At 47.6% G+C, this 27,995-nt stretch overlaps 1 long non-coding RNA gene across 1 annotated transcript in view; it reads left to right on the plus strand.

Moving 5' to 3' along the window:
• LOC147994933 (uncharacterized) overlaps positions 1-27,995 on the plus strand; it is a 58,627-nt gene that overhangs the window by 11,304 nt on the left and 19,328 nt on the right. The window contains exons 2-3 of the long non-coding RNA XR_015687246.1: positions 12,584-12,671; positions 25,350-25,434. This is a non-coding gene — a long non-coding RNA (uncharacterized LOC147994933). The remainder of the gene's footprint in view (positions 1-12,583; positions 12,672-25,349; positions 25,435-27,995) is intronic.

The raw sequence follows: 27,995 nt of genomic DNA on the forward strand, positions 1-27,995 counted from the left end.
GTTCTGTGATGGGTGTGAAGAAGATTCTGGAAGAAATGTAATCAAAGTTTTGAGAGAGACTCTGTAATGAAAACTATAAAATATTGATGGAAAAAAATGAAGAGGACACAAAGAGAAGAAAGACACTCCCTGTTCATGGACTAGAAGAATCAATACTGTTCAAATGTCTACACTTCCAAAATACAGACTCAATGTCAATGCAATTCTTATCAAAATGCCTGCCTATGACATTCTTCATAGAATTGGAAAAATTCTATGGAACTACGAAAGGCAACCATCAGCAACACAATTGTAAGCAAAAGAACTAAGCAGAAATATTACATCATGTTACCTAAAAAATACTACAACACATTATAATAACCAAACCAGACACTGAAACACTGAGAGGAAAGATAATCAGAGGCCAAAGAATAAGAGACCATAAAAGTAAACTCTGTGCACTTGTAAAGGATTTTTTACAAAAAGATCTAAACTAGTAACATGAATGTAAGATGTGAAATTTTAAAACCATGAGGAGAAACCATAGGGACAATGTTGAGGAGTACAGGGGTTTTCAGATGAGTCCTCAGAAGAAACAAACTCCAGAAGAGACAGATGGGGTGCCATTGCATGAGGAGTGTCTGAAGAAGCAGCTCTGAGAAGGCAGGAAGGTTTGCAGGTGGTCAACCGGCAAGGTGAGGTAGTCCTTACATGATAATTAAGATTAAGATCCCAAACAGCTAGTTAAAAAGGCCAAATAGACATCCCCAGTTACTTCTCAAGAGAAGACAGAGGGGTGGCCAGCATGTCCCCCAATTGCACTAATCAGTGCTATGTTATTTATTTCATTGCTGACAGAAACAACTGAAGGAAGGAACAATTGATTCCAGCTATTGACTTGAAGGTATAGTCTACCATGGAAGGAAATTCATGGTGGCAGCAGGTCACATTGTGGCTGCAGTCAGAAGGCAGAGGAGGAACAAAAAAAAAAAAAAGAAAGAAATTCTATGTTCAACCCACTACCTCTTTTTATTTATTTATTAATTATTATTATTATTTTTCGAGACAAGGTCTCATTATATAGGTTAGGAGGGCCTAGAAGTTGCTTTGTAGACCAGGTTAGTTTCAAATTCATAGAAATCTGCCCGCGTTTGCCTCTTGAATGCTGGGATTAAAGGTCTGTGCCTCCATGTCCTGGCTTTCTCCTTTCTACTTTGTTCAAGACCTCATCGAATGGGATGGAGCCACTCATACTTAGGGTCTTGTCTTTCTACCTCAATTAGCCTAAGCTAGTTCACATTCTTCCCAGCCATGCCCAGAGATCTGTTTCTGTGGTGATCCGAAACTTGCCAGTTAAACAAGATTAACCATGATGATCTGATGAGAAATGCAAATCAGAACCATAATGAGTTACTACTACCAACACAGACAGACAGACAGACAGACAGACAGAGAAACCAAGCACTGTCAAGGAAGTAGCAACAAGGGCACAACATTCAAACGCTGTGGGCCAGAATGTAGATTAGCACGACCATGACAGAGCTCCCTCAAAAAGACAAAAACTGGTCCTTTCTCATGGCCCAGCAATTCTACTGCTGGCTGCATGTATCAGGTCTGTCATTCATGGTTCATTGACTACTCACAATAGCCAAGCACTGAAGCAGCCTATGTGTCTGTCAACTGTCGAGTGTGTAAAGAAAGGTGGTACATGTACACAATAGAATAATAGGCTTTTTCCACAAGGGGAAGTCTGCAACAACAGGGCTGGAATTAGAGATACCATGTTAAGTGAAATAAGCCAGACCCAGAAAGGCCAGAAAGGCTTGACCTCTCTGAGGTGCAGAAACTCCAAACCTTGATCTCTCACAAGCTGGTAGAAGGGTGGTGGCTGTCAGAGTGTGCAGAAGAGCTGGGAGGGAAGAGGAGGAAGGACTGACCAACACGCTAAATCACAAGCAAGCAAACGATGGGGTGTGGTTGCAGAGTGAAAATAGGAAACAGTTCTACACTGTGCACTTTATAAAACAAAACGTGCAATGTTTTCACCACAAAGAAATGACCAGTGTACAAAGGGATGGACATGTTTGACCTGATTTAAATATGATGCAATGAGCTAGACCTGGAGCCTTGGGAGACTGAGGCAAGAGGATCACAGTTCAAGGCCAGCCTGGATAACTTTGTGAGCTTGTCTCTCAAAAAGTAAAATGAGGACTGGGCTGTGGCTCAGTGGTGGAGAATGATCCTTGAGTACATAAGACTTTAGGTTCAATCCTTAGTACCATTAAAAAGAATTAAAATGAAGCACAATACATACATATCCCCCAAACCACATCGTACCCCATAAATATGTACAATTTTGTGCTTTGTGTATCAGTTATGATAAACTTAATACAGAACTGTTAAGGTTATGAGCCCAGGCAGCCTGGCTCATGACCCCACAGACTTAATAGACTCTGCTTTTCTGTCCCCCAGGAGAGCATGCCCCACGTGAGGACACATCCCAGGCACTATGAATGACAGGCAGTCATGGCAGCACTGCAGAAGACCAGTAGCCCCAGACTGGCACTCTGGCTAGTTTGAACTGAGTTCATTCAAAATCTGTGCCTAATTTGTCCTGCGACTCTTCTTCCCTGAGCTAGGCCTGTAACGACAGATCATCCCTGAGGGAGATGAGCCCTTAAGGACTTGCTGGTTGTAGGGGTTTGGTGCTGGGAGGACAGGCTGCTGGTTGTCACTTTATGATCTCAGGAGCCCTCCGTTCATTTGCCGCTCACTGGGACACGACTTGGCCTGTGTAGTCTTTCTCCTGACTTTTCCTTATCTTCTAAAACCGACTCAGCACCTGCAGAGACAGTCATTTCTCACCCTGACGCAGGCGCTTTAGGTCTCCTCTCATTTCCTTTCCCTGCTGTCATTCCCACCAATGGATGTCGGTTTTATTAGTTTTAAAAAAGAAGAGTCCATGCTCGGCTCCATCACATCAACTGTGTTTGCTTCCTGTTTCATTATTTTGTGCTCTAACTTCTAAACTTTTAGCTTTCAAGTGTGTGTGTGTGTGTGTGTGCTCATGTGAGTGTGCATGTATGCACATGTGTAGGCATATGCACATCAAGGCATATGTGTTGTTAGATGACAACTCTTCATGTTTGTCTTTGCCTTCAACCTTGCTTGTGACAGACTCTTGTTTTTCTAGCTGTGTAGGTGGCCTGCAAATTTCCAGACAGTCACCTCCCATCTCACCATAGGAAATCTGGGCTTACTACAGATGTGTTTGAGTTTGCATGGGTTCTGGGACGCTGAGCCTAGGTCTCCATACTTGGATGTCAAGTGCTTTGCCCACTGAGCATCTCCTGAGCCCTCTGCTGTATCTTCTGAACTCCAGCGTAACCTGTGAAAGGCCTGCCAGATGTGAGGAAGGTCCTGGATTTTCCTCCTCACCATGTGTTTGAGATATGTGAAAATCACAGCTTGGTTTCTGAGCTTTCCCCAGACTGACAGGTCTTCTCCAGGTTTGGGAACTCCTCATGTCCCCATCCATGGGACATCTTCTGGATTTCACTCACTATTCCTTACTGTCTTGTGAGCTAGCCTGAGCTCTTCAGATTACGTCCTTTGTAAACATCGTATGGGTCTGTGTGTGCCTGCGCACCAACAAGTTCAGGTATTGTGGACACAGGGAGGCCGGGAACCCGTGCAGCTGGAGTCATGGGCGTTTGTGAATCAACCCTCCAGTCACAGATTCTGTTCTTAAACACGACCCATATTGTTTTTGCTATCCTCAGTGTAACTGATCCAAACAGCATGGCTCACTTCTGTAGACTCACTATCTCTGTTCAATACTCTGCTCACTTTCCCAGGCGGGGGACGCACAGCTTACTCTTTTGAACTTGGCCTCCCTAGGCTCATGAGGCATTCCTACCTACAGCCCTCTGGTGCTTCTTTCCCATCCACTTCACAGTCACCCTGGCCTAGGCCTAAGATGTCCTCAGACATCCATGCTACTGAGACACAGGCCCTCTCTTGGTTTTCCTCTTCCTCCCTGCATTCCAGGAAGCTGTTTTCTTGACTTCTATCACTGCCTGGGACACTTCAAGCTTCTTTGTCAACAACACCCTCTCCTGGGCCTTCCTGGTGTGAACCCTGGTACCTGCTGGGCATTCCTTAAAAATCAAAGCTGAACTCAACTGCCCTTCCTGTTTGTTACCAATAAAAAGCACCCCCACCACAAGTGTTCCCAGGCCCAGGAGGGGAATTCTCTGAGATTCTTTGCATCAAATTATGTTCTGCAATCATGAGATGGAGCTCGTCCCCCCATTTCAAACTCAGCCGTTGGAGGGGTCTTAGCTTCTAGTATTCGGAATATGGACTCTTTGGCAGGGAGGATCTTAGTTAAGAGGGGTCTTAGGATATGTCCAAAGTCGGTGTGACTGGTGGCCTTATTGAAATGGAAAGCACGAGGTCCCCTGGAAAGGGCTTCTTCCCCCAGTTGGAAGGAGGTTGAAGGCAAGGGAAATAAAACAAAGTGCGAATGGCAGCTGCGAGAGGAGATGCTGGGTTCTGTGGCGCTGAGGAGCATGGACAGCAATGTTGTGGGCCATGTTCAGTACTGAGGACAGGATTCTCCAGGGGACCCCAGGGAGCAATAGCAGACACTGGCTGACTTCCACCTCTTGCTAAGGCTTCTGTGGAAGAGACCTCAGTGTTCCTACAGATTGAGGGAGGTGTGTACTGGGACCCTGTCAGCTGGCTTCATGCACAAAAGGCTTTCTATTTCCTCCCCCAGCACACAGCCACACTCCCTTCTTCATACTAACAGTTCTAGAGAGTGCCATTTGAGTCTCTGTTCTTGGATATTGATTTGTTTGACGCCTTCTCCAAAGCCCCAGGGCTCACGGTCACCATGGTCCCTCTGGTTCCTCCAGACCTGGTCTCTGTTCTCACTTCCATTGGGAATAAGAGATATGAGCCCATCTGGGGAGGGCTTGTGGCAGAGGGGCCTGGCACAGCATTAGGTCCGCATGATGCCCAGGTTGACAGGGCTATATTTAACTGTCTATATTTGCTGTCCCAACTCACTTGTCCCAACCCAGCTCCTCCTACCTCCAGCCTGTCCTGCATCATCGGGTCCCTGCTGTCCCTGCTCACCCTGCACCAGCTGTGCAATTGTGGTCTGGGCCACAGGCTATTTTTTGCTTGGTGCCAAAGATTATTCAGTTATCAGGAATGTGTGTTTAAGTGGCCGTCTCTGGAATAAGGATTATAAATAGGAACTTGGGGTCAAGGCTGGGGCCCCAGTGTCCTCCTCTTTGTCCCAGTTCCTGTCCCAGCTCTGGGATTTTATGTGGGGTGGCCACCATAAGGCTGGGGTGAGATGGGCAGGCCCAAGGTTGTCTAGGGGAAAGCACCCAGGGTGGAAGACCAGGGGTTCCACCCAGAGAACATCTCCTGCAGGAAACTCTCTAAGACCAGATTTCTCTCTGGTCAAGAGGGACACTCAGAACCAGTAGCTCCATGGCAAACAGGTGGTGGGCCTATGTCCATGAGGGAAAATCCAAGTTGGATGAATGGCTGTCTGGGAGGAGAGCCTGCCCACTGTCAAATGCGAGTTCCTTCTGGGAAGGAATCACCAAGTATTTAAAAGAAAGGAACAGGAGGAAAAGAGGTTGGGAGAAAGAGGATTAGAGTGGAATTTGCCCCAGAGAACTTCAGCCTGGTATTGGAAGCTCACCTCAGCACCAAGAGGGCAGAGTTGAGGCCGGATGTTCAGAATGAGGCTGGAGGCTTCCCCGGAAGAGTGAGAGAATGCGCCCTGGGGTTCCAGGTCCTGAAGAAGATCTAAGCTCAGGCTCAGGCCAGGCAGAGTGACAGATGGAGAGGCAGAGGTTCCTGGGCAGCAGGTCGAGCTCCTCCTGGTACTCTTTCTGCCTAGAACCACCTTCTCAAGGCCTGGGCCATGGCTGCCTCTGGTTCCCTTCACTCCACCTGGGGAATGGAGGAAAAGGACAGTCTTCTACTCCAACATAGCTGAAACTAGGTTTTGGGGCACCACACATTTCTCACATCAAATTCTCTATGTAGTGGCAGGAACCATGACTAGCTTTCCTCTGTGGGTTGTCAAGTGTGAGATTGGGTCATGCATCCCAGTATAGCTATGAAGGCAGCCAACACATTTGCAGATGGTAGCACCTTTCTATGACGTCAAAGATCAGAGATCCTTAATCTAAAGAAATGTTGTTGGAGCCAATAATGGTGACTTTCTGCATAGAGTCGAATTGTCACTTGACCTATTGCCAGCCTCCTGATGCCACCAAATCTAGACAAGCCCACCAGTGCAGTGGCCTCTATCCCCACATTCTGCATGTAGGTCTGTCCCAGGGACCCAAGTTTCTTCTGGTCTCCTGCTCCATCTCTGCCCTCTCTTACCTTCCTCTCACCATTGAGAAGTCTCTGGCACAGATGACTAGTTGTTCTAGAACATGGTCATGGAGTTGCTCCATCCTCATCCCTGAACCACAGAGACATTTAGCTGCCCCTCCTCTTCAGGGTGAGATGAAGTGGCTAAAGGTCACGGAAAATGGCCAACATCACCTTGACTGGGTCTAGAATCACCAGAAGCCTGTATTGGTTATTTTCTGTTGCTGTGACAAAATACTATAACCAAGGCAATGTATTTATTTATGTACACACACACACACACACACAAATGTGTGTGTGTGTGTGTGTGTGTGTGTGTGTGTGTGTGTGTGTAGCCAAGGAAGGGGTTATTTGGATGTACAGTTGGAGAGGAAGAGTCCATGTTAGTAAGGCATGACAGCAGGCAGTCGATCAGAGCAGGGGGCTGAGATACCACATTGCCAGCCACAAACACAAAATAGAGGTGTGACTGGAAATGGCTAAGACCATAGCTGCCCCAGTTATGTACTTCCTGCAGCAAGGTCCCGCCTTATGAACACTCCCTAACTCCCCAGTGCCACCAGCTGGAGACCAAGTGTTCAAATACATGAGCCTTTGGGGGACATTTCTAATCCAAACTGCCATGGAGGCTTAGCTCTGCCTGTAAGGGATCATCTAGATGAGGTTGACTGAGCTGGGAAAGCATGTCTTCACCATGGGGGGGACCATCCTGTGGGCTGGGGCCCTGGACTGAATTTCAAGGCAGGAACTGAGCACTGCCACTCCTCTCTCTTTGCTTTCTGACTGTGGATGTTTTGTGACATAATACTTCATACCCTGGCTGCTTCCACCATGATGCTCTGTGAGCCCAGAGAAACCATCCCTTCTCTTGATTCTTATGATAGATATTTTGCTACCATGAAAATAAAAACCCTATATATCTGCACAAGTTAGAGCCAGGCCTGAGCACAGTGTCCACTCCTTTGTGCCTTCCTTTGCAGAGATAAAGATGTTTGTTGAGGGGTCTTGGCACTTCCCCAAGACAGGGCAACAAGGGCCCCCGCTATGGGACATCTTCCTCTAACTGCTGTAGCTCCCCCTATGTAACTGGGGCTGACCAGGGACAGCAGTTCTTAGCTGGGGCCTCTAGAGGTTAGAGTGAAACCTGGGTGGGCCCTGTTCTTGTTTCTTCTACTGATCTTCAAGCCCCATGTGTGGGGTCAGCCATATGCCATGGAGGGTGGGCCTCAGGCCTGTGCAGTCCTCGTGGGGCCCATAGCTACACTTGGTCCTAGCCGGGAGTCTGGTGTGTAGATGGCTCCCCTGGTGGGGTGGAGTGTTTTGTGTGGGGGTAATCACACGAGACTGGGCTTTCAGAATGGTGCTGACATCCTAGTTTGGAATGACTCAAATTGTTTATATCAGCAGGAGTCTGGCAAGGAAATTCTCTTTGCTCAGCTTCCAGTCACCCTAGGGTTCACCCTCTGGGGCACCCTCTTCTGTCATCCCTGACATTAAGCCATCTTACTCCTTATTGTATTAATTGATTCTTTTCTTAGTTTCCTTAAAAATCTCCTTTAAAAGACCTACACCAAGGGAGAGCTCCCAGATTCCCTTTACTACTCCTTCCTGCCATGTTTCACAATCCTTAGATTTTAAAATTGGATCCAGACCTGCCTCCCAAGCCGAGTCCTTTAGCTGAAGCAATCTCCTTTTGTGCTGGCCCAGTGGACACAGTCTTGTCCCTCTCAACCCGCAGCCTTCTTGAAAAAGAGTCCAGGGGACTCTGGGGGACAGCTGACATGCCAGGGCATCCACAAGAACAAAGAGGCGATCGCACTGCCAGAGGCCTTAAGCTGTGTAGAAGTCAGGGATGGCCAAGGGATGGCCTTCAGCATGGGGCCTCACAGGCTGAGCACCCCTTTCACCAACTGCCTCCTCCTCTACTCTCTTCACACACACTTGCCCAGGTCCTGACCCTCTGGCTTCCTTGAAGCATACATGCTGGATCTCCCTAGTAATGCTGGGATGCCGGCATGGAATGGAATGGCCAAAGGCCCCACATCTGGGCAGTGATGGACCTCTGGGAGCTGGAGGTGAGCAGACCACTCCATAGCCCAGGGGGGTCAGCGCTGTGAACATTTCCTTCCCAGAAGCATCTGCCAGGGGGCCTCTGAGCCTCTTTGTCTCTGCCTTCTCAGCGGGGCTGTCAAAAGCCCAGCCTCACAGGTTGTGACTAATCACTAGCACATTTTTTTTCCATCCAAGAAGAAGAAAAAGTCGAAGAAGATGAAGAAAAAAAAAAACCCAACAGTGAATAACTCGGAAGACTTTCCAACATGTGGGTGTTTTTCTGGGACCAAAGATCAGGAAGATTCCAAATGTAAACAATCCCAAAATAACCCAGTTCTCCCAAACCCCAGGCATTCCCAGGACTGGCTGTCCATGCTCCCTCCCTTCCCCGCTGGGAACCGGGGTCAGGAAGAGGTGGTAAGGCTCAGGCGCTGCATGAGGTTGTCTTCAGCAGTGTATGAGCTCTGGGAGAGCGTACATGTATCTTCTCATTAGAAAACTTTGGTGGCTTTTCTCTTGGGAGAGGGGCTTCTAAGTGCCACATCAGACCAGCTCTCCCTGAGATAAGGGCTTTCTTTGCCTGGTTATATCACATTGTGCTTAAACCAAGCTCTTGGGACTTCTCGCCAGCACAGTGTAATGGAAAGAATATGGACTTTGAAGTCACACAGGGTTGGAATCTTGGCTCCACAGCTTATTAATTGTGTGGCCTTGACTGTGTTATTTTGCATCTGGGAATCTCGGTTTCCTCATTTAAAATGGGGGGGGGGTAATATTCTTTATCCGAAACAAACAAAAAAAAAAAGATGGAGTGTCTACTGTGGTACTCAATGTCAGGAAGGGCTTGTCGTACCGTTTCTTTGCCTCTCCCATGCCGCATGTAGGATGCTTGAATGGAGACATCATTTTCAGCCTTTCCTTTCCCAGAAGAATACTGTGTATGTTCAAAGACAGAGTCATTCCTCCATGTTGTTGCCTACCCCTCTTCACCCTCACCCCGCTCTCCGTGTTCTCTCTCTTTCCTTTCTCCCTCTCTCTCCTCTTTAAAAATGGAATCTCACTATGGTTTCCGGGGCTAGTTTCCCATTCTTAGACTCGACCAATCCTCCTGCCTCAGCTGTCTGAGTAGCAGGGATTACCAGACCCCTGGCACTGCCCCTGGTTGATTATGGACGCTGTGAATAGAGGGCGTGTTACTATTTCATAAAAACCATCTTTTGGAGGGAGATGGCTGTGGGAGAGGAGATCTTGGTGAGTACACGGGAAGCACAGCAGGATTGACAGGACTTGTGATGATGAGGTAACGACAATGGAGGGTGTGGTCGTTGGGGTGGAAGAGATGGTGGTGATGGGAGAAACGGAGAAGCTGATGGAAAACGCGGTTAGGGTGATGGAAGAGGTGGCTGTCGTCATGGCGATGAAGGCTAAGATGGGAACATTTGTGATATGAAGGGGAGGTAACGGTGATGGGGATGAAAGCCATGGTACTGATGTTGATACAGGCCACGTGGAGGTCACAGTACTGGGGTTGTTCAGCATGACAGATTAGGTTAAACTTTATGTGGCCTCATGGTGACAGATGGTGCTACGTGATGAGATTGCTCCCAGCCATCCATCCACTCAGTAGACGAAGGCATGGAGGAGGCAGGCAAAGCAAGGTAGAAGAAGGCTAGATGATTAACTGTTACTTTGGCTCTAAGCTACAATAGAGAGCATTAGGCTGCTTAATCACAGTTGATTGAACACACATGTTTATCTTGGCTACTCCAGAAGTCCCACTAAAATGTCATTAATGGAATGTTAAAAAGAAAAAGAAGAAGACATAAACCCACAAGGAAAGAGAATGGGAAAGGAAACAGCAGTGCGAGAGGCGCTGGCAGTTTGGGAATTAGAAAGTATGTGGATGCATGGCGCCAGACTTAGCAGACCACAAGGAACAGAGAGACCTGAGCTACAAAACTCGGAGGAGACCCAAATGGACAAGGTGTGGGAACAGACACCAGGAAGAGACAGGTAACACAACCCCTGAGGCCTCAGAATCCCAGAGCGGCCAGGAGTGGACAGCGAGGCTGCAAAACGGAGTGGTGGTAATCATTTCTTACAGGAAGCAGCAATATTCCTCCACCCTATATAATCAGTCCTGTGTAATCAGGCACCTATGTAATCAGTCCCTCTCGTGCTCAGAAAACAGAAAGGTTTTCTCTGAGATATTGAACCAGGAAGGTTCTCGACACAGAGGCACCACGATGAATGTGTTTCTTGAAGGCCAAGCTTGTCTTTCTCAGTCTAGCGTTGGGATGCTGAAATCACATAGGAAGACCTTGGGAAAGTTTTTCCTGGAAAAACCAACTTTATCAAAGCAAAAGGCACTTGGTCCCTGACTATGTCCTGCGCCAACGCTTAATGACAAAGCCCACACTTTTCTCTCCTTTGCCACTTCCACCTGGAATTTTAGCACCTCCCATGTAAGTATAAAAGGGCAGCTGAGAATCATTTCATAGTTAAGGAAAACCTTCAAGGGATCACATAAACCAGAGGAGACAGCGAAGAGGAAAACAGCACAAATGAAGATTAATATTTTCAGGATGATCAAAGGTGGTGCCTCCTTTAAATGAGAACTGGAGACTATTTTCTTAAAAGGAATAAGAAAAAGAAAGTTCCTGGAAAATATATATTTAGCATCCATATTTGATTTAAACATCAAACCTAAATAAAATAAAGGAGATAAAGTCAAGATCATTTTCGCCAAAAAAGAATGAAATTCAAAAGGAATGTGAGTTAGTACAAAAGTTAGATGTTTGAGCTGTGAATAGCATCTAATCATAGAATTTCTAGAGAGATATAAAAGCAAGGACCTGAACTCCAAGAAGGGGGAGGGGAAGGAAGGGGTTGGAGATGGGATAAAGAGGAGGAAGAGGAGGAGAGGAGGAGAAGGAAAAAGGACAGGAGGAGAAGGAGGAAGAGGGAGAAGGAAGGGCAGAAGGGGAGGAAGATTATTTGTTAGAACCAGAGACCATGAAATTACAGGTTGAAATGTTTCTATAAGTAAACTAAATTTTAAAATGAAAAGCTAAAACAATTCAGTCAAGACACAGTGAAGTAAAATTTCAAAACTAGAGAAGAAAAATTTTAAGTCCTTCCAGATAAGAGAAAAATAGTTTACTTACTTACATACATTGTCGTTCTCTATATCATACTCATACATTATCATCCCCAGCCACTGTGCCAAGAAAGAGTGGCAATAAAAACAAATATAACTTTGCACACATATGATTTTTACTTTTTAAATAGATTTAAAACTTTTATGTATCTGGATATTTTTTTGCATATAAGTTTGCATACCATGTGTGTACAATGTTCTCTGAGGTCAGCAAAAGGCCCTCTGGAACTAGAGTTACAGGCAACTGTGTGAGCGCTGAGAACCAAACACAAGTCCTCTGTGAGAGCAGTCAGTGTTGTTAACTACTGAGCCATCTCTCCAGTCCCTCAGACATTTTTAAAGTTGTAATTGAAAAGTATTACTTTCCAATCAGCCCTTGGGAGAAGGTTGTCCACTTTAGTTAGGTAATAACCAAGGAACAGAAACAGACAAGTGATGTAGAACTCCGGGCAAATTCAAAGAGAAATCCAAGAGTCTCCGTGAAGGAGAGCTTTGGAAGGAGAATCTTTGAGATGTGTATAGAATAATTTTGTCCATATTGTCCTAAATACAGAAGTCTCTAGGAACAAGGTCCCCAAGGCAACAATGTATAGTCAAAAGAAATCACTGTGTAGAGTGTAGGGATGAGTGAACCTGTTCATATACAGCACATGGTAAGGAGAACACAGGCAATCTCTAAGGGAACCATAAAGCTGTAACAAGAAAATGGATGATGTGCATGTGATCAGAGCTAAAATGGTTATACTGACATTCCCATGTGTTTATGTGCGAGGGGTGCTGTGGCAGTTTGAATAAGAATCACCCCCATATATTCAAGTGCTTAGTCACCAGGGAGTGGCACTATTTGAGAAGGATTAGGAGATGTGGACTTGCTGGAAGAGGTGTGGCCTTGTTGGAAATGTGTGTCACTGGGAGTGGGTTTTGAGGTTTCAAGCCTATGCCAGGTCCAATCTCTCTCCTCTTCTCTCTCTGAATCAGGATGTAGCTTGCAGTCACTTCTCCAGCACCATGCCTCCCTGCATGCTGTCAAGCGCCCTACCATGAAGATAATGGACTAAGCCCCCAGGTAAATGCATTCTCTTGCAAGAGTTGTATGATTATGGTGTCTCTTCACAGCAACGGAACAGTAAGGCAGGCTCTGTCTGGAGAGAGGTGGTATGAGAGGGCTAGGACTTGCCTTCCATGCAATAAGATCCACAGACCCTTGTGACAAAATTTGTGACAAATGCCCACTTTACCATGCTACTTGGAAATATGGAAATAAAGAGAAGAGGAGGTTAAAATATTTCAAAGTGCTTGTCAGGAGAGGACCCAGAAGCAAGCGGGATGGGCCAGGGACTGTGCTTTTCATTATAAACCTTGTAGAGCATTTTACTCTCAAAATATATACATGTATTACTTTGATAAAAAAAAAACCCTAAGATTTAAATAGAATATACAAAGAGAACGCTACAGAGACCGGCCGCCTAAATGACGTGGAGAAATGTCCTAACCAAATAAATCAGTCCAAATGGCCCAGAACCAGAATCCTCCAAAGACCTGCTCCATCTACCGTCTCTAGGTCCAAACCCAAGTCTTGGATGTGTCCATGCTCCCCAGAAAGCCACAAGAGGAGCTCCAGAAACACAGGAAGGTCTTGCTTTTGCTCCACTGTTCAGACCATTCCAAGACCATGTGGCTGCCACATGGGAGAGGGGGAGCCGAGGGGAAGGCTCAAGACCAAAAGAAGGAAAAATGATTAGGCTCTCTGTAGGGGAGCAGGCCTCAGCTCTCCTGTAGCCACGGGAGCCAGCCAGACTGCCTCAGTGCACCAGCAGAGACTCTTGGTCTGGGTAACCATTCCAAAAGCTCGTGAGGGGAGAGCTGTGAAAGATTCTCAGTATTCAACAAGGATAGTGCCAGAGAAAGGGACAATGGCACCTTTTCTAAGGTGTGTGTGTGTGTGTGTGTGTGTGTGTGTGTGTGTGTGTGTGTACCATGTGAGAGCAGGTGCCCGTGAGGGCCGGAAGAGGACATCCGATCCTTAGGCGCTGAGATTACAGGCGGCTGTGAACTGCCTAGCCTGAGTGCTGTGAACTGAATGTGGGTCCTCTGAAAGAACAGTCTGTGTTCTTAACCATCGAGCCACATCAATATCATTTTTTTTGTGTGTATTTGTGAATGCTTGCATGAGCATATGGGCACCACATGTATCTAGTGCCTGAGGAGGCCAGAAGGGAGTGTCAGACCCATTGGAACTGGAGCTATAGAAAGTTATCAGCTGCCGTGAGGGTGCTGGGAGTTGAGCCCTGGTGCTCTAAGAGTCTCAGCTCTTAGACATCTCTGCAGCCCTGACAATAGCATTTTTGTGAAATGAGAATACAGTACAAATCACAGTGGAGTAATGATGGGGATGCTGAGGGATAGAAGGAGAACGGATATTAGAGATGCTGGTACCGGTTACAGTAATGGAGGCCGGAGGGTGCATTGCCATGCAGAGATGAACATGGTTGCATGAATAAAGGCGGAAGTGGAGGTGGGAGAGAAAAGCACATGTAGAATGGTAGCAGAGATCCTCTGGTGCTGAGATGGCAGTGACCGGCGTCACCAGGAGGATGTGATTGTCCCCACAGGGTCGTTATCTAGGACTGAGGTCCCCAAGAAAGAAATGAAATGGATAGTAACTGAGTTATAGGAAATGTTTTCTTCTGTTAGGGAGTTGAAGGGATGGACTTGTCCATATATGATACAAAGAAAATGAAGCAACTGATGGGGAAAAGGCAAGGAAAGGAAGGCAGCCACTCTAAGAGAACTGAAGATTTGTAAAAGAGCAGCAGTTGAATTATGAATGAGAGCTGTGTGGAAAGGGGAAGGATATTTGCAGTGACGGCAGTGAGGGCAGAGGTAAGCATCCCCAGCCGTAACTCTGGCAGGATAAGAGGCACCACTGTGATGTGGCAAGTGGCAGGAGGGGGAAGGTGGCAGAGACGATGGATTCTGTAGTAGTGGGAATGATGAAATGGAGGAAAAGGGTGGATGGAACAGAGATGTTGTCAATCTGGGGGCTAATCAAGGTTAAAAGATGGACACATGAAAGGGCATCTGAAGATGTTCATCTGGGTAGGCAGGTTTATGCTGCAGTAACAGACAAGCTTACATAGCAATAGCTGTCTCTCTCTGTCTCTCTGTCTCTGTCTCTGTCTCTCTCTGCCTTTCTCTCTCTCTCTCTCTCTCTCTCTCTCTCTCTCTCTCTCTCTCTCTCTCTCTCTCTCTGTGTGTGTGTGTGTGTGTGTGTGTGTGATGACGGTTCAGTGTGTGCACACACAGGCCCGAGGCCCACATCTGGGGTCTTCCCTTTTCACTCTCCACCTTACCTTTGAGATGGTGTCTCAGTGAGTCTGAGCTAAGATGGCTGGTCAGTGAGTTTCAGGGACCATCCTGTCTTAGCTGCATCCTCAGCCCTGGGTAACAGGTGCATGCCACTGTGCCCTGCTTTTCACTGGGTCTCAGGCCCTGTTCTGTGCAGCAAACAGTCTTTACCACCATCTTGTTAACCCTCTCAAGGACTCATCTTGTTATATTGGGATCTGAAATGGGCTGGAAGGAGCCTCTTCTCATAGTCAGTCATGAGGGCAATTTAGGTGGATGGTCCAGGTCTATGTGATTTCTGATCCCCAGGGCAATTGGAAGGTCCCATGACGGCCTCTGTGTGGCATCTGAGCTACTCTGCTTGGGTTGGGTAGGTGGTGGCAATGGTGGCCATTAACGTTCTATAGTGTGTGATGACAGAACTCACTCATACACTCCGAGCTTCATGGGCTGGCTGCGGTTTGCTCTGTGGCCTTTCCGTTCTGGGATCCAGGCTAATGCTGGGCCCTCCATCTGTGCCTCTGCCAGGTTTGCAGCAGGGAGGGAGACTGGTTAAACATGTGCCGCTTTTTCAAGCTTCTGCTCATAGTTGCCATTCGTGACAGCGTCTTACCAGAAAATGTGGATAATGTAGGCTTAATTATTCTTCTATTTCTCCCTCTCCTCCTCCTATCCCTTCTGCCACCCCTCCTTCCTCTCCTTCACCTCCTCCCTCCTCTATCTTTATCTTATTTTTCCCTTGGTCTCCTTTTCCAGGACCCCATCCATGATTACAAAACAAGGAGTCTACCACAAAGCTATATTTGGCACCCCCAAAACTAATTTCAAAAGGCCTGGAGGCATGCGGTCTTATTTGCCTGTGAGGAGAACAAGGCTATCCATGATGTCCTTGTAGGCTTTGCTAGGTGTTATTTGCTCAGAGCCTGCAGGAAACACAGAGGAATGGTGAGGGAAACAGCATTTGGTCACATGGAGGGGCCTGGGACAAGGGAAGACCACTGAGAGGGAGGAAATTCCAGAAGCGAGAGGCAGGACCTGCTTGCCAATGGTCCTCTCCTGGAATTTCTGGATTCCCAGAATTCTGACAGAGTTGGGAAAAGTTAGTTTGCAGCAGGAGATGCGAATGAAAACGCTATCAAGCAGGGCACAGAGGGCTTGGAATTCCACACCGAGAGATTTTGCAACACGAACCACAAATGAAACTGGTCTTAGTCAAACAAGCTTGGGGGATACCGCATGCCTCTTGGATATTAACTCTTTACCCAAGGCCATCAATGATGGTAACTGCTTTCTTCTGCACACAGCTTCCAGAGTCACCCTGCCTGCCAATGTCTTGGCTGGTGGAATTGGAGAGAGGGTAAAGAGCATCATAGAGAACACTCAGAAAGGAGGGAGGAACTTAGTCATGTGTAAGTCCCTCGCTGTAAGTAGAAGCTGAAGAGTGTGGTCTGGGTGTTTGTCCAAAACAAGAGAGATGGCATTTGGAGGACAGGCAAATGTCCAAGTCTGTGCCAGCTCTTTTAGACTGACTGTGGTGAGACATATCTATAATCTTAGCACTTGGTGGGGGGGGGCAAGAGGATTAGGAGTTCAAGGTCATCCCTAACTCCAAAGAAGCCTGAGCATCATGAGGCCCTTTCTCAAATATATGCATTTGAAGAGCTTGAGTGAGAGACTGAGCTGTTCCCAGAATTTCTCAGAGGGAAGAAGCCACCAGAACTAGACACAGGCTCAGTGACATGAGAGACTTTCTCAGCCACTTTAACAGAACTGTGGGCTCTCAGGTGTGGGAGTGGACTGGAGGTCCAACCTCTTCTGAGATTTGAATTCTGATTCCAAGGACACTCTGTGTGTACCTCCCTACCCATGAGGCACTCCCATGGCTTTCCCAGAAAGCTCTAGTGGCCAGAAATATTAACCAGCAACTTCACGCAAGAACTCGTGTGAGGAATGAACAAAGACCAGTTGTTTTTAACCCATTAGGTCAGTGTCCATAACTCTGTCAAACACCTCAGACTCTAAATTTGCCCCCACCAAAAAATTAAGGTTTTGTTCAAATGCCACTTGTATTGGTGACAAAAGCAACCTGAGTGGGAACAGTTTATTTTGGTTCATGGATTGAGGGAAGAGTCCGTCACAGTGGGAGGGTGTGGCAGCAAGACCTTGAAGCAGCTGGTTCTATTGTGTCCACAATCAGGAAGCATAGAGAGATGAACACTGATGCTCACCCTACTTTCTTTCTTTCCCTTTTATTTGGTTTGTGACTACAGCCCATTTGCCACCCACAGTCTAACCCAATCTAGAACTTCCTCAGTGACATTCCCAGAGGTGTGTTTCCATGGCATTGTAAATCTCTTCCAGTTGTCAGTGATGAGGCATGACTGCACCCAACCCATTTCAGATTCCTTCAGCCTCCAAGCCCTCCCAATGCCAGAAGATGGTTCAGAGACGGAACATCCAGTTTCATGACAGTTTTAAGAGAGAACGCTGACGCATACCGCACTCACATGGCCAGCATTCCCACTGACTGCATGAAGCAGCTCTGCTGGGTACTGCTCAACCCCAGCCTCTCTGTCTCATTCCCAGGCATTGTCTTCTGGGCCCTGGGTTCTCTTCAGAAGCTGTTCTCTGTCTGTTTCCCTGGTTGAGTAATTACTTTACTTTCTGGAGCTGATGCTCTCTTGCCACTGTGGGTTCCCAGGACGGGACTCAGGATACCAAGTTTGTGCAGCAAGCGTTTTCATCCTCTGAGCTACCTGTCCACAGAGGGGACTCTGTCTCTAGGAAGAGCATCCAAGGACACCTTTGACCTAAAGGACTCGTGGTTGCCAATTACCCTTGGCATTCACAATCTAATAACCTCTGTGATGCCAGGGCATTCTGCATTGTCTTTCTTTTTTAATATATATATACACATACACACATATATACATATATACATATATATACATATATACATATATATACATATATATACATATATACATATATATATACATATATATACATATATATGCACACATATGTGAAGTATGTGTATATGTGCGTGTGTATGTGTGAAGAGGTCAGAGAACAACATCCTTAGGTTTTGTTTCTCTGGTGCCACCCATTTTGTGTGTGTGTATGTGTGTGTGTATGTGTGTGTGTGTGTGTGTGTGTATGTGTGTGTGTGTGTGTGTGAGAGAGAGAGAGAGAGAGAGAGAGAGAGAGAGAGAGAGAGAGAGAGAGAGAGAGACTCTTACTAGCCAGGAACTCACTGTCCTAGTCTGCTTTCTATTAAATGGTAAACACCATGAACAAAAGCAACTTGGGAAGGAAAACATTTACTTTATCTCACAACTTCCAGCCCATCATGAAGGGAAGCCAAGGAAGGAATCTGGAGGCAGGAACTAAACCGCAGAGGCCATGGAAGAATGCTTCTTAGTGGCTTGCTCTTCATGGCTTGTTCAGCCTGTTCTCTTATACAATCCTGGACTGCCTGCTAAGGGGTGGCCCTGCCCACAGTGAGCTGGGACCTCCCACATCAATCATTAATCAAGAAAATATCTTGCAGACATGGTCACAGTCTAATCCGATAGGGACATTTTATCCCTTTTCCAGAGTTTCCTTCTGCCTAGACAGGTCTAGCTTGTGTTGAGAGTTGGCAAAACAAAAAAAAAACCAAAACCCAGAAATTGACTTGCACTGTCACCCAGTCGGCTAGTGTACCTATCAAGAGAGCTCCAAGGATCTCCCTATATCCATCTCCCCAGCACTGAGAGTATGAGCACATTACCAAGTCTAACTCCCATACCCTAGTGTTTGAAAACACGCACATCAGAGACTGAGCCATCTCCTCAGTCTAGGATCCCATGGCTTTCTAATTGATATTTTCTCAGGGTAATCCTCCAGGGATGTCTTAAGGTAGGCACTCAGGTGCCAGATCTGGAGAGTGTCCCTGTCTCTTTATTGTCTGTGAAATGGTAATAGGCTGGCACAAACCAGCTTCCCGCTGTGGCTTCCTCTTTCAAAGCAGCACACACTCATTTAGACTAGTGTCCTGGAGCAGGACTCACCTCTTCCAGGGAGATACTCAGCATCACACAGCATCAGCGGAGAAGAGCAAGCCAAGGCCACACCTTCCTCTTCTTAGCACTGGCACCATCAGCATCATCCTGTGAGTCCTACCCTCCTGTAGCAGTGCCCAGATCCCACCAAGCTCTTGTCACCCCCACCAGCCCCTCTAGCTCCTGCTAGTTTTGTGTCTACATCTCTCAATTGCTAAGCAAAGTCTTCACAAGTGTGTTCTAGGTGGCAGCCTCCCATAGTGTACAGTTTTTGGTGCCTTAGTGGGAGGTGAGGATGTGTGTGGTGGGGGTATAGAACTTCCCCATCTAAGCCCAGGGCTGAGGTGAAATAAGTCCCTGCAATCCCACAGCCACCTTGCATCTGGATCCTAGCCCCCTTCTTGTCCTCAGCAGATGCTCCAAACATCCAGAAATCTGAGATGCCTAGAAAAAGAGGGAAGCAACGGAGAGCAGCTATGAGCTCATCCCCACTGGCGCCAAGCGCCCCAGGGGGACCCTTTTTCCATGGAGAGGTCTAGGCTCCTCTGGTGGTGATGACTTTAGAGCTGGAGGTTCCCCACTGGCCACCCCAGGGGATGGACACTGACTTGTGGTGCATTCCAGCCACGCTCCCCTCAACCCCGCTGACATGAGAACCGGAACCGGTCTTCCAGTTACTCTCCACGGGAGCTGCTGACCTCGCCGGTCCCAAGCTGTCTACACACCATGTCTTCCCAACCTTTTCAGTCCCCACACTTTTCCTGGTCTGGAATGGAAAGCTGATGCATCCTGCATTTTCTTTCACTCACCTGCCTCGCTCTCCAGGCCTCCTTTGCCCCTGAGCCTCCTTGGTCCTGCCTCGTGGACATCAGCTCAGACAACCCACATCATTTTTGTGTGGGTGAGGACTCCATATTGGCTGTGACTTCAGAGAGGAAGTTGTGGGGAAAACCTCAGAACCACCTGTGTGTAGTGACTTTGGAACTTTCTAGCAACTTTGCTGATCTTTGCAAACACTTCTAGTCATACTCTATTGACTGGACTGGCTCTCCCTTGACCTCTGTGCTTCCCGTCCAAAACGAAGACTCTCAATCATGGTTTAACCAGGGTAGAGACCCCAACTTCAATCTAGTAGGACTCTGGACTTATGCTTGGCACACATAGGGAGGAGCAGGACCACGGAGCACCCCTCTTTTTGTTCTTTTAAGGCACCAGTCCCATTTCTTAGTTTGGAGTGGTTGCTTGGACTCTGCTGCCCCCAGGGAAGGGGAGAGGAAGAAGGGGTGCCAGCTCTGTCACGTGACTGCAGCTCACACCAGCTCGGTAGGACATTAGCACACGGTGGCTCCTGGCAATCAACTGTGATCTGAAGCCAGACAGCCATGTGTCCGATTAAGTCCTTTGTAATGCTAGGAGAGCACACACAGGGAGGCCACTGTGTCTGAGGCTCCAGGCCATTGGTTTACTGCTGGTTCCTCTGTCAGCTGCTCCAGTGTTGGCAGTGCTGGAGGTCCTGGCCCGTTCCCTTCCATCCCTGCATGTTCTCCCCTGGGATGTGGAGCACTCCATGGGGTCATCCTCTCTCCAAAAGATGGCACCGAGTTCATCTTTAGCATGCATATTCCTCCTGATGGTGGGCCACATGCTACCTCGAAACTAGCTTAATTCCCTCTGAAAATTAAAATCAACATGTCCCCAACCTAACTCAATATTTTCCTCACCTCTTCATGTGACCTTTGCATGTGTGGGAAGCAGCCACACCCCTAGTCTCTCTCCAGTATTTCTTGAGTAATCATTTTCCAAGCTCCCTCAGAGCTGCCTCTTCCTCTCCACGTCCCTTGCCCCAGTCTATGTCTTCTTTGCTCCTCACTTTGCCTCACAGCCACTTTGTCAGCTGTCCCCTTACCTCTCCGTGGCTCCTGCCTCGGAGGTGCAGACAGACTCAACCTCCTGACCTTGCAACATGTCATCTGCAAAGTTCACAGTCAAGAACCATGCCATTGAGTTACAAGAAAAAAAATCACATAAAAAGCTCATGCTATGTTCATGCTATTTCGTGTTAGTTTATGATCTTTTGGTCCATGATCATTGCTATCCCCAGCTACACGTGGAGTCACTGGCTTGGCTTGGACACATCTGCGAAAGCATGAGTTCATGTTCACGGTTCAATCCCAGCCCCCTTCCCTTGTTAGTAAACCCCCCATCTCCCTCTGCCTACGAGGTGTCCTGCCCTGCAAGCTGCTTCTCCGTCTTGCTCCCTTTGCTCTGCTGCTTCAGGCTCTCAAGCTCTGAGATCTGCAGACCACTTTCCTCTGTTGGGGTCCCCACCCCTCAGCCTGCCCCTCCTTCTCCTGACTGACTAGCACGTACTCAGCACTCAGGACTTGCAGGACCTAAATGGCAGCCCCAGGGGACCCCTTTCTTCCTACTTTGTGGGAGGCTAAGACTCTGCTTCCATAGTCTGGCCTCTGCGTCTCCCATACCAGGGCTACAGTGAGTTGATCTTTTGCCTGTCCAGGAGCTCTCAGAGGACCATGTGCTGCCTTCCCTGTCCCTGGCTCTGGCAAAGGGCTGGAGATAATTGTGTCTGTACATCTGTAAGGTGTTTGTTGAAGGAACGATTACACGGTGTTGCCTCGACTGTCCGACACTCTCAGCTCTTTCTAAAGCATTTCTGGTGACAGGCCTCAGGCTTTTCAGGCTCATCCCACTTCCTTCCTCTCAGAGAGTTTGTACCTTGTGTCGATCGCTTCTCTCAGTCTGGAGTGCCATGTCCTCCTCATTCACTTGCTCAGCACCCATGTGTCCTTTGAGGCTCAGTTTCAGCCCTCGTCCCTGACTCTCCAACTCAGTGCAGGATTTTCAGTCCGTGGTCTTTTTTGTTCCTGCCTGTCAGGTATAATGTCTAACTGCAGTGTTACTGCCAGCGCCTCAACCTTCACCTCTCCCTTCCTGCTGCCCCATACCTCTTTGATGGAAGATGTTTGAGGACCTCGCCCTTTTGGTCACCACTGGTGGACTTCTCAAAGTAGGCTCATCTTAGTTTCTTACTTTTCTGGTTCTAATTTATTGACTCAGGCCCAGCTGTCTTTCCAGGCTGGTCAGCGCCCTTCACTGTTTTTGTTTGCTTTTTTTTTTTTTTTTTTTTTTTTAGGTTTATGCCTGTGCATATGGTTGTTTGCCAGAAGAGGGCATCAGATCCCCTGAAACTGGAGTTACGGATGGTTGTTAACTTCCATGTGTGTGCCAAGTCCTCTGGAAGAGCATCCAGTGCTCTCAACTGCAGATACATTTTAAAAGTAGGAACAGAGATAGAGAATGATGTGGAAAGATATAGAGTAAGTATAATACTGGAGAGCTCATGGAGGCCTACTGTGTGTGTGTGTGTGTGTGTGTGTGTGTGTGTGAGAGAGAGAGAGAGAGAGAGAGAGAGAGAGAGAGACAGAGAGAGAGACAGAGAGACAGAGATAGAGAGAGAGACAGAGAGACAGAGAGAGACACACAGAGAGAGACAGAAACAAGGAGACAGAGACAGACAGAGACAGACAGAGAGAGAGACAGAAACAAGGAGACAGAGAGAGACAGAGACAGAGAGAGAGACAGAGACAGAGAGAGAGACAGAGACAGAGAGAGAGACAGAGACAGAGAGAGACAGAGAGACAGAGACAGAGACAGGAAGATTGATGGTGGTGCTTAGCACTTTCTTTCTTTCTTTTTTTAATTTTATTTTTTATTTTTAGAGCTAAGGACCAAACCCAGGGCCTTGCACTTGCTAGGCAAGGACTCTACCACTGAGCTAAATCCTCAAGAAAGTGCTTAGCACTTTCTTGACACCCAGTATACCCCTGTGACTTGGTTGAATTTCCTGAATTAAGAATGTCCACTTTCTGGGATGATCAGCTTGCTCAGTTAGCTATACAAGTAGGGAGACCTCAGTTCCACCCTCAGAACCCATGTTAAAAAGTCAAGTGTGGGGGCTGGGGATTTAGCTCAGTGGTAGAGCGCTTACCTAGGAAGCGCAAGGCCCTGGGTTCGGTCCCCAGCTCCGAAAAAAAAAGAACCAAAAAAAAAAAAAAAAAAGTCAAGTGTGGTAGTGTACTTGTAATCAGCTCTGGGGAAGGAAGACAGGCAAATCTCTGGGGCTCACTGGCCTGAGTTGGTGAGTTCTGGTCTAGTGAGAGACCCTATCTCAAAGAAGGAGGAACCTTCCTGAGGATGACAGCTGAGGACATCTGCTAGCCTGTATGTGTGTGTGTCTGTGTGTGTGTGTGTGCGTGTGTGTGTGTGTGTGCGTGTGTGTGCATGCATGCATGTGCATGTGGGCATACACACACAGACACACACACACACACACACACACCCCTACATACCTGCACACACAAACATGTACATACAAATGCACACTATATACATACACACACATGCACATGCAAAAATGAAAGCCTAGCTAGCCAGCTTCCACACCAATATGGTGCAAGCTACAAACAAGAGCTTAGAGTTCTGATTCATGCCCACATGTGTCTGCTTCTGCTCAATCCTGTCACTATAGCCAAGAAAGAAGCTGAGTCTGCACCACTCCCACCTCCCTCTCAAAGGCAAGGGTGTAGCCTCCCCCAGGTTGAACAGAGTCCAGGCCACTCAGACCCATAATCCCAGGATCCCTACCTACTCTTGCTAATTTGGTACCTATCCAGTGGAAGTTGCTGTCCTGTTTGATCACAATTTTATTTCCATGTTCATCGGCAATCAGCAAATTAATATTCTGGGAGCCATGGTGGGTTATCACAAATGTGCCAGCTCCCGGAACGAGGAGACCTTTCTGTAGGTATTTTCAGGAGCAGGGCTTGGTTTATTTCTTTCCCCTTCCATCCCTCCTATGGGGTAGTTACTGCTGTTGTTTACAGTGAGTTTGAGCGGACTGAGCTTCATGTTCCCCAGCAGAAGTCTCCGTCCCTGGCAGCCAGCAGGTAGTGGACACCAAACATAGGCCTCCAAAGGCTGTTAGACAGAACCTATCAGTGTTCGAGGTCACCACAGGAGACTAGCTTAACTTATGACCAAAGCTTTGCACAGCATGCCAAGCAAAATATTCAGAAAGGGAAGTGGCTGGGGAAATGGTTCAGTTGGCAAAATGATGCCTTGCAAGCAGGAAGATCTGAGTTCAGTTCCCCCAGAACCCACATTAAAAAAAAAAAAACAGGAATGGTGAGGTGACAGTGAAGACAGGAGAACCCTTGACGTCCTACCCAGTCTAACCTGTGAGTTCCAGGTCTCACAAAACAATATGGACAAGAATGAAGTTACCTCTGCACCCCCACCCCCCATGCAGGTAGGAGGATGGTGGCCAGTCGTGGTGTATGTTCTGAGGGAGAAGTCTTAGGGAGAAGAGAGGTATCCCATAAGGCAGTTCACAGAGCAAGGGGTTGTCCCATGCTGCTGGCTGTACAGAGAGGGCTATGATAGAAGCAATGGAGGAGAGGAGAAGGGAGGAGAAGAGGGGAGGGAAGGGAAGAGAGAGGAGGGCAGGAGAAAAGGGTGTCTTGGGATGGTATAGTTGCTGAGCTCCTGAGGCAAGAAGGAATGGTTGCTTTCTTTGAGCTATAGATGAAATCTGAGCTCAGCAACCCATAAACACTGGCCTCTTTTTGATGTACAAAACCCAGCGCCCCAGCCCAGGCCCCGTCGTCAGGGTGTCCTCAGCAGGGAGGTGCTGCCATAGGCTTTCTTTTTGCCTCCCATGTGGCTCCCAGCTCCTGGGAAGCTGTCTGGGTGGGGGCTACCAACCAGAGCTTGGCTGTCCCCCAGCCCTTGCCCTAAGCCTTGACGTCATCAGTCCAGACATCTGGCTGTCAGGTCTGATTGAGCTCGTGCTGCAGGGGAACTAACTCCATGCATGTCCACGTCTGCCCCGGCCAGCAGCCCTCACACGCTGGCTCTTTTCCTTGTACAAAACACTAAGCGTCACAGCACCCTTGTAAGTGCCATGGGGCAGCAAGCAGCTACCTGGAAAGGCTTCGAGGAGGATTAACAAAGTGTATGGAGGTTGAAGAGCTGGCTCAGTTGGTGCGGTGTTTGCCACACAAGGATGAAGATCTGAATTCGATCCCCAGAACTCAGGTTAAAGGTGGGAAAGGGTGATGTACACTCATAATCCCAGTGCTGGGAAGGCAGAGAGACAGGGTTCCGGGATTTCCCTGACCAGTGAGCTTAGCTGAATCTGGGAAGCCCTGGCTAGCAAGAGCCCCAGTCTCAACAAACAAAGAGGATGGCTGCTGAGGAATGACATTTAAGGTTGACTTCTGGTGTCCATATGCGTGTGCACACACACTTACACCATTCCCTCAATACAGACCGTGTACTTGGTGCTGAATATACCTCATGGCAGGACCTGACACTCTGAGGATACACGACTGAGGGCAGCCTATGCTAGACTAGGTAAGTAGATGTTGGGGGAGGGGGACAGTCCTTAGGAGCGGGGTATCTGCCTAGCATGCGCAAGAAAATCCAAGATTCTCCTCTGAGTCTTTGCTGTGCTAACAAGCTCTGTGACTTTGATGGACCTCCGTGTCTTTCTGGAAGCCCTGGGCTCCTGCCTTATCTGAATCCACAGTATTTCCACTGAATGTTGTTCTCTAAGTTTATTTTTCTTGTCTTGATTGGGATATACAAGTAGAGGTTCAGCAAGACATGGCCATCCAGATAAAGTCTTGCAAATTAACACTAATCACTTCCTGTGAGCCCATTTGCTCGTAAAGAGAGGGAGAGTTTGGCTGAAGAGGAAACCTGGCAGAGGGACTCTGGAAGAATGTGAATTACGCAGGCATGTGGTGGAACCACACTTGGGACATCTCCAGATCATTAGGTGATGTTTGCAGAGACTCTCCAAGCCATTCTGTCCCAGTCTTACACTGTCCACTTCCACACGCCCACTCTTCAGATTATCTCTCTCTTTGAACCAGAGCCTTGAAGAGTCCCCGATCTCAGACACTGGAGCTTCCTGTAAGAGAAGATCTGGATCAAGAAAGGGTCTAACCTTGGGTTGAATGTTAGGAGGTGAACTCTACAGGAGGAAAATCTGAGGGCAAATTTTTAAAAAGAATTGTATGTGGGTGTATTATCTGCATGTATGTCTATGTATTATGTACATACAGTGCCCACAGAAGCCAGGAGAGAACATGGAGTTACAAATAGTTGTGAGCTTCCCAGTGGGGGCTGGGAATTAAACCATTGTCCTTTTCAAGAGCAGTGAGTGTTCTTAACTGTGGAGCCATCCCTCCAGGGCAAACTCAAACTGACCAGTGACCTTACCTTGTTACCTTTCTGTCGTCTCTCACTTCAGTCGGTATGTTCTTGGGAGCCCCCACAGGGTTCAGATTAGGGTACCCCTGTCCCCAATGCCCTCTCTGAGCCATGTTTTCTGGAAAGGAATGACTGCTACATTTTATGAATCCCAGAAGCAGTGTTGCCAACCTTCGATTTCCACACCTCGCCTTTAGAGCACAACACATATGGCTTTTTCAAATGCTAACTTAGATTATGTCTGCTATCACTTATGCTGTGTCCCAGCATAGCTTCACAGAGACAAAGACTCTGGGAGAGTACAGAAGTGAGAGAGGGAGGAAAGAGACCCATAAAGGGTGGTATCAGGGGAGGGGAGGGTTTACTAAGCCTCTATCAAGGGGACTCACAGCATCACAGTAGGGAAAGCATAGACAGTGGGAGATGTTGCTTCAACCACAGAGAATGAAGAAGGTATTTAACTTGCACTTCCTCAATTTCCTTTGGCGGAAGACTATTCTAGGGAGCGTTCAATTCCCAGCACTCTGACTAGTCTCAGACCTGTAGCTGCGACTGCCCATCTAGTGCAATAGCCTGCTTTTGCCTCAATCTCCCCAAGACTCTGAGATGCAATCAAGATTTGGGAATCCCTGGGCTGGAGCATTGCACCTGAGTTAGTCACAAAGAGACAAAAGCAAGGCGAGACCCTGTCTGGACACAGGTCTGTCTCCTATCCCCTTGGGTCTCTTCCATTTCTGTGTTTCATGCCAGCACCCTTCCCGCCCAGCTCCCTTTCCATCACTTTTGAAGTTAACAGCTTGGGAGCTTGGGGAAGACAGAATAGTTCTGTTTACTGAAGGTAATGTCCTTCCCTGGAGGCCAAGCTTAGACAAACTTTTGCCTATTAATACAAAAGAGGCCCCACAGTTGTAGGATCCTACCATGGTGTAAGTCTCAGTCTGTACAGGCAGGCATCCCTGGCTCTGTAGGAATTAAGATCTATGGGGGTTGGGGATTTGGCTCAGTGGTAGAGCGCTTGCCTAGCAAGCACAAGGCCCTGGGTTCGGTCCCCAGCTCCGAAAAAAAAATCTATGGTGAACTTGTACAAAAAACAAATCTATCCTTTGTTTCTGAAGCCCAGGGTCTTGGGTCTCCTTTAACATCCAAAATAAATAAATAAATAAATAAAAACAAAAACAAAACAAAGCAAAAAGCCTGTGACTGGCTATGTTTACTAGCTAGTTCAAAGGGCAGAGTTTCAATGTGCAGTTTTCAACTTCTCCTTGACCTGTCAAATGTCTGGTCATTGGGCAAATGGTAAAATGAGGCATAAGACTCTATTTGGGAACTGCAACTTAAAAAAAAATTCAGTGGGAAATATGAAGCAGCCTGCAATTCTGCCTGGTGCCTGGATCTTGAGGAAGGAGGGTGGACCTGAGGCAAAGGGAAAAAAGTGGGGTAAGGAGATTGAGTGTGTCACATCCAGGGTTGCCCTGCCATGTCTAAGGATGGGCCCAACACAGGCAGTCGAGAGAGACCGACTGGATCCTGTGGGTCCTGGAAGCCATTCGCACACTGCTATCTTATTACTTTGCTCCCACGTTTCAGCCTTTTCTTCTCCCGGCCTCACTGTCCTGATCCCATTGACTCCCGGGCTCACTTTGCCCCCCTCCCCCATTCGCCTATGGGAAATCCCCAGAGAGACTGTGGCAGTTCCT

The sequence above is a fragment of the Rattus norvegicus genome, chromosome 4 (genome assembly GCF_021556685.1).
Source record: "Rattus norvegicus strain SHRSP/BbbUtx chromosome 4, alternate assembly SHRSP_T2T, whole genome shotgun sequence".
Classification (NCBI taxonomy): Eukaryota; Metazoa; Chordata; class Mammalia; order Rodentia; family Muridae; genus Rattus; species Rattus norvegicus.